The 16,339-nt window shown below is 45.3% G+C and overlaps 1 long non-coding RNA gene across 1 annotated transcript; it reads right to left on the reverse strand.

Moving 5' to 3' along the window:
* Positions 1 to 4,036: 4,036 nt before the first annotated feature.
* On the reverse strand, positions 4,037 to 14,944 carry LOC121065968. The gene is made up of 3 exons (XR_005817434.1): positions 14,668 to 14,944; positions 12,852 to 12,984; positions 4,037 to 10,428 (listed from the first exon to the last, which is right to left on the reverse strand). It is a non-coding gene; the product is annotated as an uncharacterized LOC121065968 (long non-coding RNA).
* Between the last annotated feature and the right edge of the window lie 1,395 nt (positions 14,945 to 16,339).

A 16,339-nucleotide genomic window follows, 5' to 3' on the forward strand; every position in this document is an offset into this window, starting at 1 on the left:
GGTAACGCTGTGATGTTTCTAGCAAGGAAATCCCTCTCCTGCTCCCAGGTTTGGCAGGGAATTTTGCCCCAGGGACGGGGATTCGCATGTTACATCTTGGTGTAATTATGATTCTCTGGCTGCTTTGCAAATTCCAGGCTGACCTCCCTGTCAGTTAGCAGCATGGGAACTGATTTACACCAGCAGAGGGGCTGAGTTCGACCAGAAGTGCTACACAGCTCAGAAAATACTCAGTAGATTTATCCTACCAGCTCCCCTTTGCCGACAGAGAAACTGAGGTGCACGCAGCCACAACAAGAGGTGAAAACACAGCCCTGCTCACCTTGTTCATGTCAGCTGGAGCAGCATCCACCTCCTCTTCTACACCACCTCTAGTAAGAGTGACAAAAAAGATAGCCATGCACAGAGGCTCCAGCTGGGATCAGAAGCACTTCATGTAGTGAGTTATGGCGCCTTAGATCTCTTTTCTGCATTGCCATCCTAGCTTTCCCTTGCTTGATTTGCCATACCTGGTTTCAAGGGGCTTCTCTCTCACTCAGCTCTGTACCCTACTGATTTTGGGTATCCTCCAGGCTTATTTTCTTAGTGTCTCTCATATGGGATGTGAGGCCACGATCACGACCAGTGAAGTTGGTCAGGGTGTTGGGACCCATTCTGAAGGAGACAAGCCCGCTCGCTAGCTGCACAGTTACATTCAGCCTCCCTTCCTCTGAACTTTCCTCATTCCCTCTTCTAAGTTGTGGTACAGCTTCTAAGGGAAGACAGAGAAGACCCCATGTCCTGTTCCAAAATCTGGGACAAAGGAAATTATTCTGAAGAAAGTGTTCAGAACCCTGCAAGGCAGGTGTCTGTTCTGGGTTATGTTGAAGTAGCTGTCAACATTCAGGGTTGCTTCTGGAAGGAGAAATTACAATAGGATCAAGATACCCACAGGGATGTCTTGTTCATTGAAAAAAATCCTTTTTTTTTTTCTTGAGAAATGGTGGAAATCCATTTTCCAGATAACTCAAGACACAAAAGTCAAATGTATTGTTGCTGTCCTCTCCATTTTCTCAGCAAATGCTGACAGTGTTCCTGTGACTACATCCACTGGATATGCTTTTCCCAGTTTTCTGGTCTTTCTGACTCTTGTGGAAATGCATACTTCAATATGCAGCTAAACTCTTCCACCCATGTGTGGCTTGTACATAGCTTTACTTTGACTTGTCATAGGTTGCTGTATCGTGACGATGTTACTGTCATTATCTCGTAACAGAGAATTACTTAATAATTTGTTCCATTTGTTCTCACTGACAGAAACAATGTGTTCAACCATGTGTTATCTCAGTTTCTAAGAATTTTCAGCAATCTTGCAAGGCCTTGAGCAGCCCCAGCTGTTTATTTTGTCAATGGGACGATCAGCATACATGACTCACTGCACTGCTAAAGGAACCTTCAGTCTGCTGAGGAGAAAAAGGACACAAGCCCAATCCAGAAGTTCAAACCAGACAAATCCAGATGAGAAAATTACCAGTCATAAGTAAAATCTACCCAGGGAATTGGTGCAGTGTCTATCTCCTGAAGATGCAATTTTTCTCATCAAATGACTCTATTTACTGATGAAGATGACACCAAGCTGTGTGGTGTGTTCAACACACTGGAGGTAAGGGATGCCACACAGAGGGACCTCGGCAGGCCTGAGAGGTGGGCCTGGGCAAACCTCAGGAGGTTCAATCAGGCCAAGTGCAAGGTCCTGCATCTGGGCTGGGGCAATCCCAGGCAAAAACACAGGCTGGGTGGGGAATGGATTGGGAGCAGCCCTGAGGAGAAGGACCTGGGGGTGCTGGTGGATGAGAAGCTCAACATGAGCCGGCAATTTGCGCCAGCAGCCCAGAAAGCCAACCGTGTCCTGGGCTGCACCAACAGCAGCGTGGGCAGCAGGGCAAGGGAGGGGATTGTCCCTCTCTGCTCTGCTCTTGTGAGACCCCACCTGGAGCCTGCGCTCAGCTCTGGGCCCCAGCACCATAAGGACAGAGACCTGTTAGAGTGAGTCCAGAGGAGGCCACGAGGATGCTCAGAGGCTGGAGCACCTCTGCTGTGGAGCCAGGCTGAGGGAGTTGGGGTTGTTCAGCCTGGAGAGGAGAAGGCCCCGGGGAGACCTCACAGCGGCCTGCCAGGGCCTAAAAGGGGCTGCATGAGAGCTGGGGAGGGACTCTTGGTCAGGGGGTGTGGTGGTAGGACACAGGGAAACAGCTTTAAACTAGAAGAGGGTGGATTTTGATTAGATTTAATGAAGAAATTCTTCACTCAGAGGGTGGTGAGGCCCTGTCCCAGGCTGCCCAGAGGAGCTGTGGCTGCCCCATCCCTGGCAGTGCCCAAGGCCAGGCTGGATGGGGCTGGGGGCAGCCTGGGCTGGTGGGAGGGGTCCCTGCCTATGGCAGGGGGTGGGATTAGGTGGGCTTTGAGGTCCCTTCCAACCCAAACTGTTCTGTGATTCTATGATTCTTGTCTTCCTAAAGGAGACATCTAAATTAGAGTAGAGAAATGCCCTGGAGTGCTCATTTTCTAGCACTTAGAGTCAAGGGAGCTGAGAGTGGCCACATTAGTGGTCACATAATATATCTGTATTACAATGGAATGGAATGGAATGGAATGGAATGGAATGGGATAGGATGGGATAGGATAGGATAGGATAGGATAGGATAGGATAGGATAGGATAGGATAGGATAGGATAGGATAGGATAGGATACCATAGCATAGCATAGCATAGCATAGCATAGCATAGCATAGCATAGCATAGAATAGAATTGTAAATACTCTTGTAAAAGCACTCTGCAGACACTTATATTTAGTTGTCTGTCTATGAGCTGAGCCTCACCCTTCATATCAATGCATGCATCAGTTGACCGCACAGATATCTCACACTTCTTGAGGGTCATAGGGGTGTCCTGCTCCACTTCCAGAAACTGCTCCATAAGGTAGGGAGCCTGCAGGCCTGCATCATTTCCTCCTAGACCTGTCTGGATGTGTCACATTCCCAAAGAATCTCAAAAAATCGCATACACCTCCATTTAGGCAAATGAACAGTGCCCTGTATGTTTTCCAGGAACAGACACATTACTCAAGAATGCATTACTGGACACAATGCAGAAATATGTGGGTGAATTTTTGTGGCTTGTGTACACAAGTGCTCAGACTCAAAGATCAGATGTTTTTGCTGTCCATAAAGTTTCAAAATGCACCTTACCTATCTTACAGGATGTTTGTTTTGCTCTGTTCATTAGTGTAGGCCAGACACTTTCACCGTGCTTTATCACAGGATCTCGAAGTGTAATTGATTTATATGAATAATGACGTTTATTCTATCAATGGGAACATCCAATGGAGTTAAAATACAGCCTAACAAGATGCACGAGAACAGAACCACATGCTGCATTTCATGCATGTCCATAAACAAGCTAAGCTTATCACAAAAACAGGTCAGAAAATAAGAAAAAACAAATGTGTAAGGGGGCCAAAGCAGGCTCTCAATCACTCAGCTCAGTCTGTAGCCAATGTGATTGCTAGACTGTTTTCAGATGAGCAAGTTGTAATCCATGTCGGCATGTGTGAAACACGGAATTGATGGCACTTATTGAAAAAAAGAAAATAGAAAAGAAAAACTTGAAAAAAAAGTGGTTTTACAAGTGTTTCCAGTGTCAGCTCATTGGAAACCAATAGCAAAACTCAGAGACTGCGGGGTAAGCAGAAGAGGACTTCGGCATTTTCACCCTTCCTGTTTCAAGCTCTTACCAATGCAGACTGGGAGCAAACCCTGGCCCCTCTCTCCAGCATTGTTTTCCCTACAAAAATAGAAGGAGTTTCCCATATGAGTTTCCCTAATTGTTCCCGGCAGCTGTTTCACAGGCAGCCTCTCCATGGGCAAACCAGCGACCAGTCCCTCCACTAAAACCACAGCAAACGAGGTCTGGGGAACCAAACTCAAGATGACAGGGATGGCTTTAAATAAAAAGGAAAGACTTAAAAAAAAAAAAAAAAAAACATTAGGCACATAATCAAATGAACCAAAACTCTTGTCCCTCCTACCACCCTACAGGTGACAAATCTGCCCAGCGATGGTGCAAGAGGCAGAGGAAGGCAAGCCATCGTGGGGCTGAAATTCAGCTAAGATGAGTTGCTGTGGCCAGGATTGAATTTGGGGTGGCCTGGAGCAAAGAGAATAACCTGCTGGTGCCTGCTTTTGCTGGGGAAAAGCCTGTAGCCCGCCTGGTCCAGCACTAGAGGGTAACAGTGAGTCAGGCTCCTGGAGCCCCATGGCTGGGCCAGGTCTTGCTGGAGGAGATGGCGCATTTGTGAGTGGTGAACCCAGAGAGGTAAGAGCAAATTAAGGGGCAGGTCGTGGTCCTCTCACCGCCCTTGTGTGGGGCACTTGCGTGGCTGGGCAGTGCCCGGGAGGGAGCAGCAGCTATGCTGGGAGGGTGTTCCCACATGCTGGTGGGAGAAGAAACGCGATGGCAGCAGAAGTGGGTCACGGAGCTGTGCCTAGGGCTGGAGCCCAGGGCAGGGGGTGAGGAACCCAGCAGGAGGTGCTTTGTGCCCTGCACAGGATGGTTTGGGGAAAGGAGCCAACTCACTGCTCTGCTTGCGCACGCAGAGCAGCAGATGCATCCGCTATACTCCACGTGTCACCCCAAAGCCCAGGTTGCTTATGTTTAACAGCTAAATTAACATGCTTTCCAACACTAATGCAGGCATAAACTCACAGCTTGCTGCTTTTCCACTCAGAGCCTCGTCTTCTGGTGACCCACGGATGCGCAAAGCCCTGCCAGACACCTGGGTGCCCGGAGCAGCAGGAGCCAAGCTTGCTGCCCATGTCACTTGGCGTCAAGCCTAGGACCCCTCGTGTATTTGGAGCAGACAGCCGGTCAGCTCGTCTTCAGCGGAGCTTGTATTCCCAGGGGGGCTGTGCCTGGTCATGCATCGCCGGGTAAAGTTGGAGAGAACTATTTTTTTCCTTTAAAGCTCCAGTATTTTTTGAATCTTTAATCAAAACTGCAAAGCCTATGAGCGGGTTTTCCAGCAATTGATGTTAGGTATCTGGTGGTTAGAAAAGACCAGCAGTCAGGACTCCTGGGTCCCATTTTCACATCTCCCCCTGACTCTTTGAGTGACCTTGAAGAAGTCAATTAATTTCTGTGTCATTTCCCAGACAGGTAAAAATGAGGAGATAATTCTTCCCCAGCTCGCTAGGGGATAGTGAGACTTAATTGTTCGCAGGGCGCTTTGCTCAGATGAGAGGGAAAGGGCTGCGGCCATACAGTAGCCGGTGGGAGGCTGAAGCTCAGCATGGAAAGCCAGGAATACTTTGGGACGGAGCCTGCGGTGCTTAGAGGGCGCATCCATCTTTGTTGTTGGCTGCACGGAGGCAGAACCACACGGTTCCTCACCCTGTGCCCTGTATGTATGGACAGCAAGCCACGGGTAGGAGAAGCAGCCGCGCTCCGCACCTCGGGGTCTGGCTCTCCCCTGAGCTGCTCCAGGTTTTCACCAGGTCTGGAGGCTGCTGTCATCCTGCAGCCGTGTTCCTGAGCTGTCAGAGAGACAGAGTCAAGGAGAAGGACCCAGCTGCCTCCACCAGGGCTGCTCGCATCCCCCTGGGGCCCCAGCTCTGGCACATTCGCCGATCCTCACCGGTAACGTGCGGATACCTCACCCACGGGGCTGCCTCGCCAGCTGGCAGCCTTTCAGGATCCAGCCGCAGCTATGAAGTCCCATCTGGGCCATCAGCTGCTTTGCGAAGCCTACCACAAAATTCTTGAGGGTCTTAGTTTTGCTGGGAAATCGCATGTTTTCACATGGGGAACGCGGTGATCCTTTTGCCAGGGCAATCCATTGAGGTCAGTGGAGCACTTTCAGGCCACATCAGCCTGCCCTGGGGTGTAAACAACTCCTGTAGGAATGGATCTTTGAGTTTATATATGTGTGTGTTTATTTCTGCCCGGAAGGGGAGCTTGTCACTGCCCGCTCTGCAGAGCTGATCCCTGCACAGGTTTCCCCAGGCAGAAGAGAGGAAGAGGAGCTGCCACCAGGGAACCCCTTCCAAATTAACCTACTTACCAGGCGCTTCTCCTACCCGCACGAGGAGAGTGGTTGTTTGTTTGCTTTAGGCCATTTCCATGCAAGGAGTAACTAGAGCTGAGCAAAATTCAGAATTTCTGCTCCCACGGGAAATTTCAGCATTTCAGAGGTCGGTTTGCATCCCAAATCAGGCCAGTTCAACAAAATGAAATTCTGCTTGAACTCACTTGAAACACTTGGATTCTCCCCAGTGAAAAACTGGAATCTGGGGAAAGAAGGAGGGGGAGCAGAGGGGAACATTTGGCTTTTACTCACAGGAAACTTCCCTTTTAGAGAAATTGTATTTTTCACTCGTTCCAGTCCCAAACTGCTCCAGAACTAATGCCAGGAATTCCATCATCTATTTATTCTCAGTCTTGCTGTCTGGGTCTTATTGTACCTGGTACTTGCTGTGATATACGGCCGGCTTGCAAATAATAACGGGAACATTTACCTTGTGGAAGTGTCGCAGAGGGAAGGTTTCCAAGAGCCCTTTGCTAACCTTCTGTCACCAACCTGCAGGGGCTGCTCCCGGTCCCTCCCATCCTGCCAGCAAGGGCCCAGAGCCTTGCGGTTCTGTGAACGCTGCAGCTGAAACAGCGTGGGTGTATTTTTGGGGCTAAATGCTCTTTCTGGTGAAAAAAGCAGAAACACTGCAAATTTCTGTCAGTTTTGCCACATAAATTCATTTAGAATTGAAACCAAAAAAAAAGTTGCTTGAGAAGGATTTCACTATGAAATGTCTTTCTGTTCAGATATTTCCTTTCACTCGGTTCTTTTTCTTTTTAACTTGAAAAATGCTTAAAAAATGACCTGACGTGTTTTCTCTGGTGTTGAGTGAAACTTTTTACAATATAGAAAAATAGGAACAATATAGATGTCTGCAATTATCTTCCAGAATCGCCAGCAAACCAAAACATCTCTTGCTCACCTCATTGTAACTGAAAGCGTCTTGGGACACCCCGTTAAAATAGAAACAGTTTGCAATTGGCTCGGATCCAAACAAATAATTCTCAACTGAAACTCTTGTTTTTACGAAAGGAGCCATGAAAACGTTACCGTAATGACTATCTGTCAGAGCTTACGCTGGGGGACAAAACTGCCAAGTGGTGGTTCTGAGTCTAATCTCACTGACACTGCTGTAATTACAAGCACAACCAGATCCGTGGATTGCTTTTTTTTTCTTGGTATGAAACTGATGTCAACATGAGACAGACCAGACCCGGGCTGAGATTCAGCCGACTGGATGCAAATGCCTGCATTTGAGTTAGCAGCTCTACGCTCCCTTTGTAGTCACAGAAATCTAATTGTGACAGTCGGTGGTGTCTAGGGAACAACTCACCTTCTCCTAAAAGAGGTGTCTAAAACAGTCTGGCTAAACCACACCTTGAAAATACTTACGTCTCTACACCATGTACAAAAACAGCCCGGGGTGACCAGCTCAGATGGAGACACTGAAGATGCAGACCTGTAGGAAGGAATGCAGATGCCCAAATATACACCTAATGCCCCTGAAGATGCCCTGGTCTATCTCACCTGGCCTCTAGCTGCCACTCAGGAAGGACCCAGGTCTTGCACAGGTCCCATCTCCCACCTACCAGCCTCAAGCCGACGTCTCTGATACTACGGCGCACCTGAAGCAGCACTCGATGCTTGGTGCATTCCTCCAAAGCCACGTGAGATGAGATATGGAAACACACAATTTACAAACTGATGGGACCACATTTCCAAAGATGGATGGCGTAACAGCAGCCTGTAGGATGCCCGTCCTGCCCAGCTTTTCGGGAGGTCCCCAGCACAGTGAGTCAGCCTCCCGTCCCCTTACATAAAACACGGGTTGAGAGGAGGAATCGCTGTGCAGATTGCCTGGTGCTTTCTTGGGAGGTCCCTGCGTTAGCTTTCAACCTTTTGTCACCCTCGGTAGAATCGCTTCCATGACTTTTTTGCTGACAAGTCACACCTCTTGCGCCGGGGGGCAGCGCCGTGCCAAACTGCCCTCCTTCTTTGTGACAGGAGCGAGCGAGGAAGAGGGAGATTTACACCAGCCCAATGACATAACCGCCCCCGATAAGAGGAATGCAACTTGTCAGCAGTGTCCATGTCCATATCTCTGCAGGAAAGGCACACGGGAGCATGCAGACCTTTGTAGGGTCGATAGAAAAAATTATCCTTACCCCCAGATTGAGTGGTGTAGAGTGGATAACGATTTGACAACAGCATCAGTGTGGTTTATCTGATATTAGACCACAGCTGGCACTGCTTTAAATCACATGTTTCCCTTTTGCTGTCATTTATAATCAATAGAGATATTTTATGTTTATGTAGCTTCTTTCATCCCGAGGATCCCATGGCGCACGGTAAGGCATGATCCAGGCACAGCCCCCCAGTTCTGCACGTAGGCTGGTTCGTGATGGGCTTTGTCCATCGGGAGCCAGTCTGGGCCTTCTGCCCTTGTGGCTTTCTTCTCATGGCTGTTCTGGTCACTGGTGGCTTCCCAAATAGTAATGGAAAGAAACACAGCCATCCCATTCAGTTTGCCTTGCCACACAACACTTCACACAGAGGATGGTTCAAAAGGGAGGTATGCCCCAAGGCAAGAAGCTCATAAAAGCATGATTTCTGTGAAGGGCCATATGTGCAGATGCTTTAGCAAACAAATTCAAATCATATCTGGGGAGGAGGGCAATTCCATCTCCAGAGATGTCTGGCTGATGTAAAAATAGACTGAGCAGAGGTTTGATTTCATAACCCTGAGATCCAGAGAAAACTCGACTGGAAATCTGAGGCTCACTAACTAAATCTGAATACCTCAGGTGTAGATGTCTGTCTGTGAGGTTATTTGCTGACCTCTATTGATGTTCATGAAGACAAATGGGGTCTTTTAGGGCAAAACCCAACAGGGCACATGTTGCCAATGTCTACTTTAGGGAGAGGTAAATTTTTGAAATGTAAAGGGGGTCCAGGATGACTACTCAGAAGTAAAAGTTCACATTGCAGATGTGTAAAGTTACTAGGGATGAAATTTACCCGTCTGTACCATCTGTAGTAGCACCTGTGATCCCAGCACACAGCAAGGCATCTAAACAGAAAACAACAGGGTTCTGCTTTCATCTTCACCAACACCTTTGTGTTCTCTGTAACACACCTCTCAGAGCCACGGAGGGGATCTGGCAAACAGCACTGGCCTCTTTGTTGCTTTGGGTCCATATGACAAGCCAGTGAAACCAGTCTGGCCAGACAATCCCTCTAAAAGTAGTCAAAAGGTAGCTTAGTTTAATTACCTAGGCCAGGAGTCGGTACAGAAATCAGCAAGTGCAGAATATACCCAGAAATAACGACCTTGATATTTTGACCACTGAAATAAAGAGAGTGGGCTGGAGCTGGGATGGGAAATAGTAATCTTTAAAACACAGCCTGTTGTAATCCTCCTTTGCAGATTATAATGAGAATTGTGAAATTACAGGCTGGATGCAAGTTTCCTATTTAGCAAATTAAAGAGACGTTTCCAGGCTTCCCAGAATGACCCAGCTAGCTTCAAACCAGAGCAGAACAAAACCAAAGATCACCCAGCCTAATCGCAGTCCCGGTCAGAAGAACAGGTCGAAGAATATGTTGTGAGCATTTGATTCTCAGAGTTTTGGACAAACGCAGAGCTTTTTCCTCTTAGACGCGGACGATCTCAAAGCCGTGCCTAGAGCAGCTAATAAAGGCGCTCGCTCAGCCCTGTTTGCCTGTCTGCATTCCTGAGCTAATGTACATTCCAGCCCGCACAGAGGACTTCGCCTCACCTCCCATGCACAAGGTCACCTCACCTTTGATCCTCTGCGCTGCTGCAAGGCTATCCGAGGAGGGCTGCGTGGTGACTCAGCACCTCGCTGCCTGCTGGGTTTCTCTCTTTAGCTTGATTTTGCGCTCGGCTGAAGCTGTTCTCAGAATGGCTGAGGCTCACGTGCCCGATCTTGAAGCTAGCGAGAGCGCAATTACTCGGCAGGTGTAACGCCAGCTCATGCCAGCACTGTGCAGCTCAGGCATGCGTCAGGCAGCATGATGTGTCAAACAATTGCTGTCATTGCCAGGGGAATAGCAACACAGGAGAACAGCAGCACATTACATCCTGGCAAACAACCTGCTGTGTTAGCACGGCACCCACCTTCACCCTCGTCGTGTCCGCTGCAGAAGGGGAGCATGGTTTTGAGACCATGCATCTGGGATGCATCTGGGAGAGGTTTTCAGATGAACTCAGCGAGTCCCGTCTGTGCTGCCAAACCCCAGCACTGAGTGGTCTTCCCAAGCTCGTGAGACATCTACCAAAATGTTGAGATGGCCAAGAGCTGTACGACAAGTGACAGATGGAAAGACAAACTGAATTAGCACATAGACCATGTAGATACACCAACTGCTTCTTAACTTCCTACTGTCCCTTGCGAAAAGGGGTCTGACCACCCATTTTAGTCCCATGATGGACTGGTGGTGTCAGTCTGAGCATCCCTGCCACCTCTACACTTTCCTCAACTGATGCCAGCAAAGCCCAATAGCTCTCCACACAGCCTAGAGCAGCAGGGGAGATGTATACGAGCCACCTGCAACTCAACAGTCCCACACAGGCCACACTAGAGGCTTTAGTAATAAAATTTTCAAATTTTTTTCTTGCATGGTTCTTTCTTCACTCCATATCAGTGGCACAATTATTAGCACATTAAAGTCCCACCGATCACTGGCCAGCATGCCACCACCTCACTCAGCTTTCCTTGAACACCTTTAGAAGGACATGAGTCTGAAGACACCACCTTCATTAGTTCTCCCTTAACTTCAACTATCATTAATCTCTACTAATTAGTACTGTTGGGAACTCTTGAGAAAGGCATTGACAAACACCGAGAAACTACTTTATGACCCCCACAACCTAAAAATATCTTGGCTTTACCAAGTTTATACTGTATTGTAGTATTCAACTTACAGCACAGGACATAAAAATAGCTCCCAACAATATTATCACTTTGTTATAATGGGCTAAATTCAGCCCTGAGGGGCTGTAGCAATTAATGGAGTTTGGCCCAACATGTGGTTAATGAGGATGGTCTATTTCAAGCCCATAAGATACCACACTTCTGCCACTACAGATTGGCTGGGAATAATTCACCTCTTCAGAGACACTGTATTCACTTCCAGCCCTGGCTATGTCTGCTCGAAATAGAGGCAGCAAAAATAGACATCAAAAACAAAAATATTTCTTTCAAACTCCAAATGCCTCTGGCTCTGATTTTCATCTCACATACAGCAGAAGCTCAAGTGCGTGGAGAGGTTTATTTCTCATTTGTGCCAGTACAAATGAGCTGGGCCCATTGCTTTAGAATGCAGAACATATAAACCAGTATCTAAACACTTAGAAAATGTTAACTCCAATTAAACAAGGTTAACCTTTACTTCTTCAGATCTTTACCTACAGATAATCTCTTTGCTTCATTTGATTTCTACAACCACACAGTTTCTAACTTCTTCCCTGCCCATACATCCATAAATCCACCTCCCCAGAAGTTCTTTCTCAGGAACTTCAGAATCAAACCCCTCTGCCATCAGATTTCTAGTTCTGCATGACCCTACTCTAGAAAGCACATAAGCCCATGTTCTCCTATTTGGACCGATATGTAGGTGTTTACTTCCAAGAAGTGGTGTATAAGGATGCTTTCTTGGAGCTTTCACTGTAGCTCACTCCTTTTGCATCTTACTCTTAGGCCCCAGTTTGAAGTGCAGGACTTCTTTTTGAACTTTGGACTTGGTGTCTTTGCTGCTGCTTGTTTTGAAATAGCCCAGCCACAGAGGCTCAAAATACACCTTCAGTTCTAGTATCCAAATTCTCCATGTGGGAACCTCCAGCTGTTGTACTGAAAACCTCCAGAAAAGCAGAATGCTCCAGAAATTACTAAACAGCAGTTCAAGTAGTGTTGGTTCTTTCAAACAGTCTTGCCATTTTTAAAGTAGTTTACCTATAATAGAAGATCTTATCTATTCCTTCTTCCTCTTACGATTTATCTCAGCTGTTCTCAGCTCAAGAGGTCATAGAGGAAAGATCTCCCCCAAATGTCTGCATATAGCTTAACCAGTTTCAGCTACACCTCTTCTAGTGGACTTAATTGTGCCACTAAGTATTTTACGGTGCAGAGGCCAACTAGGACAACCTGGCTGTGTCCATACTATCCAAGTCCTTCAGCCTCCAGAAGAAGATGACCTCATCCAAACTGCCTATGGGGGAAGGTCCCTTGTTCATGTGAACTTCCAAGCTGTGAGTGGAGACTGTTTGGGACAGCTCTAGATGACCTGGGCCAAAAATTGTACCAGGGATCATTCTAACAACTGAACAAAACAGAAGGCAAATCCCAGGGGCCAAACACTGTTTGTTTAACTAGTGTAGATGTATCCTTTAAAACCTTCCCATCATCACTAAGAACAGATGTGGATCGTTTTTTTTTCTGGACTACTTGATTTTAGCTTACGGGTAATTCTCTTTTCCCAGACAGAAAGAAAAATGTTCATTGCCTATAAAAACTCTGCTGAATTGGAGCACATCCACGTCCTTCCTTTGGGTTAAGCTTATAACTTCATTCCTATGACTCATAACCTTAGCTACCCAAATTTGTTGACTTCCAGCTAGATAGCCAAAGGTGGAACTTGGGACTGTAAATACGGATTCCTGTAGACTACAGCTATGCAGCTTAGGACCTTTCCAGGAATCTCTCTTCAAACCCAACAGCCTTACCTGGTCCACACTGATGCAGTCAGTACCTCCCAAGAGTATCCCTCCTTGTTCCAGCAGAGAAGAAGGGAACATCTAAGGTACTACATTTGGTCTTTTACCACTGTCTCCATGCATACTTCATTAATTGCTTGGACTGCAATGAAATAAAGAGTTGATATGAGATTCTCATCTACTTAGTCATTCGTTAACTTCTGATAAAACTGAGCTTTGTCTTCTTATCTCTCTTTGCCAAACAAAGAGGCCAAGGCCAGCAAATGAACCTCATCCTTCACACACCTCACCTGATTCAATCAGTCACATATTGTAGTTGATCATTACGTATTCTGGATAACTGCTTGTCCTCTATTCTATGATGTAAAATGTTTGGTACAGTAACCATTATTTAATTGGAAGGCAGAGAGGAGACAAAGCTTCACAAATGCCATATCTTTCTTATTGGTTTTATGAGTGTAAATGTAGCAATAACTTAGCAATGTGTCTGGTTCACAATCAGGCGGAATAAATATTCTCTCTAGAATGAAAACAAATCTTTATCCTCAATATATAGCCATTATGACTCATTTTGCATGGACCATTGTAATACATAAGTTTTCCAGTGAACAAGCATCTCCATCCTATTTTTTATCATTATGATTTCTGAATCCTCAAAATATGAACGTGGTCATCCTTCAGAAAGGTTTGACCCCAACCTGCTCAATTACACAATTCAGGTAGAAGGCCTAGCCCTTACTCATGGATGCCTTACATTTCCTGGGACCTGCCTCTCAAACAGATCCATTATCAGCTTTGCTCTTCTGGCTTATGTATCTGCTCACATCCACCAGACCTTTTATTTGGAAGACGATGGCACTTTCTTTGGAACAAGCTTATACCTCTAGCCTACAGTCCTTAAAGCCACTGGAAGAATTCCTAATTACTCACCAAATCTAAGGGGAAATGCAAGCTTTATAAACTCTGAAAATCCACTTTAGAAACTTCACCATCAGTTCTAAAAATCTCAATTTTAGGCTGATGGCTTCATTGTGCAAATAGATCTGTATTCATTTGGTAGTAGCGATAAAATTCGGATCTCATTTGTAACAGCATAATTCTCGAAGCGGGTTTAGTTAGTCCTTACAACTATTTTTTCTGGTAGAGGGCATAACTTTAGATTTACACATATCTAACAGATTATGACCCACCTACTCCAGTGCTTTGGAGCATTTTTGCTTTTTTCCCACCTACTCCAATGTTTTGGCACCACATGTATTTATAACATTATGTATACAGTAAGCAATCACACTGTAAAATAGCAAAGTAACTCCAAAGAGTAAGTCATTGCCAATAGCAAAGAACTGTTTATCTAAAAGAGTGGTTAATGTTCTGAAATACTGAGTGGTTAACAATACTTCAAGTGGCTGTTGAGAGAATGCTTGTATTTACTCAGAGGTCAATTATTCACTCATAAATTTCTCAGTTTAATTTCCTTGTAGTCTATTTCCTCTGCTACATATTCATAATCATCCTCTCATAAGTTCTCCTACAGCTACTAATTATTCTCTGTGTTCACCACATACACTTTTGTGCCATATACACGGTGAATATTAATTTCTGTAGAGCAGAGATTTTTTTAATTAAAGTAATGTTCTTTAGAAATAAATGCAATAACCATCAACTAAACTTAACAAATAAGGAAAAGTCATTAAAAAAGAATGCCAATCAAGATGCTGAGCTGAAATTCAAATGACAGCAACCATGCCTCTGTTGTTCCAAGAGGTTGACTTAACCAATATAAAGTCCACTGGTTTTCAGTAAGGGAACCATTCACACACATTACCTTTTATTTCTCTGGAAGATGCAGTTACCAGCTCTGTACCGGGAGCAATCAAACAGCATCTCTGCATCATCTGGAAAAAGGTGTGCAAAAGGTGTGCTCCATACAATGTACTTCTGAGAAATCAACAGAGAAGACATCTCAGATGTTGCGTGGTATCTTCACTCCTCCACGTGAATAAGATCGGGTACAGCGAACTGAAGCATTTGAAATACGTTACTGAAGATAGAGGCTCATATTCTCTGTGGACTCAATATACAGGAGACAATCAGGAGTTGCTCATTTTCTATTAGTATCTTCAAAATAAATTAATAATAATAATAATAATAATAATAATAATAATAATAATAATAATAATAATAAAGATACACGAGCCTTTTAAGGCCTGCAAGGGAGGTGTTGGTTTTTTTTTTGCATCAGCACATCCCTACTCTTTTTAATAAAAGTAGGTGAGAAGGAAGGACACAGTCACCAGGATATTAGGATTAGATTAAGAAAAGTAGGCTGGTGGGTCTTACAAAGTCAGTACTTTGGGTCCTGGCTTCAAAGGACAAGGTTAAGAAACTTGCAGCTCTGGAACTGGGTATCCAGCTGTTGACTTCAGAGAGTTACAAGCTACTGAGGACTGAGCAGTTACACAGGGTCATTATACGCTGGAGTTACACTTAACAACAAAAAACCATACTTTAATGCGCATCTTGCCAATTGTTTTAAATACCTATTTGGCCCTTAGCAGGAAAAAAAGAAATAGTAACTTCTGCTGTAGAAAAGTCTCTTGTTCCAGGCGTTGGATTGCATCCTAGAGCGATCACACAGATCTGATTTCCAGAACTGCAGCTAGACACACAAAACTCCCATTAAAGTAATTGATTGCTCCGTGAGCTTAATGCTTCAATATCCCAGGTTCTATACATTACAATACAATACACTATATTATAATTTATAACAAATACCACTGAAGTCAGTTGGCACTGGCTAAGTAAAGACCAAACAGAGGATAGATATTAGAGGCCAGAAAGAGGCACAAGGGATATGGTAGAAAGCAGTAGCCAGCTGTGCAGAGTTTAACCTGTCTGTGATATTTCTGTGCGGGCTGCAAGCAGAAAATCCCATCCTATTATCTCCAGAGAGGGAAGAAGGAGCGTGAAGAGAGAAGGGTGAATTATTAAAGGATAGGCCAAGTATGACTGAGAGCTTATTAAAAAGGGAGGAGGATGGGTAAGTGCAGAAACAGCTTGCTAGGCTGGTTCTATTAAAATCTAAGGCCAGATCCTCTGTAAATTAGCATAGCTCCATTGACTTGGGTTGACTGGTTGACTTTTCTGGCTTTATGGAAGTTTACCAGCTGACATTTTAGCCTATTAACTTGAAGCATTGCATGTTTTCCTGCGAGCTTCATCTTTGTTTGTTCTGCCCCCCCACTCTTTTTTCTGCCAGAACTGACAAAATTCTTCAGCTGAAACATCTGAGGAATGACATCTCATCAAAGATGGACGTTTCCATGGAAATATCTGTTTCAGATGAATCTTTTTGGGTCTTTCACAGATAAAATATAAATAAGTGCTTGGACAAGTTTTCAATAAATCAAAATAGAAACTTTGCTGGAGAAGCTGAAATGTTGTTTGGGTTGCATTTTTCCTCTCCTTTCTCTAATAAACATACAATGCCTGAAGAA

This window comes from Cygnus olor, chromosome 2 (genome assembly GCF_009769625.2).
Source record: "Cygnus olor isolate bCygOlo1 chromosome 2, bCygOlo1.pri.v2, whole genome shotgun sequence".
Lineage (NCBI taxonomy): Eukaryota > Metazoa > Chordata > Aves > Anseriformes > Anatidae > Cygnus > Cygnus olor.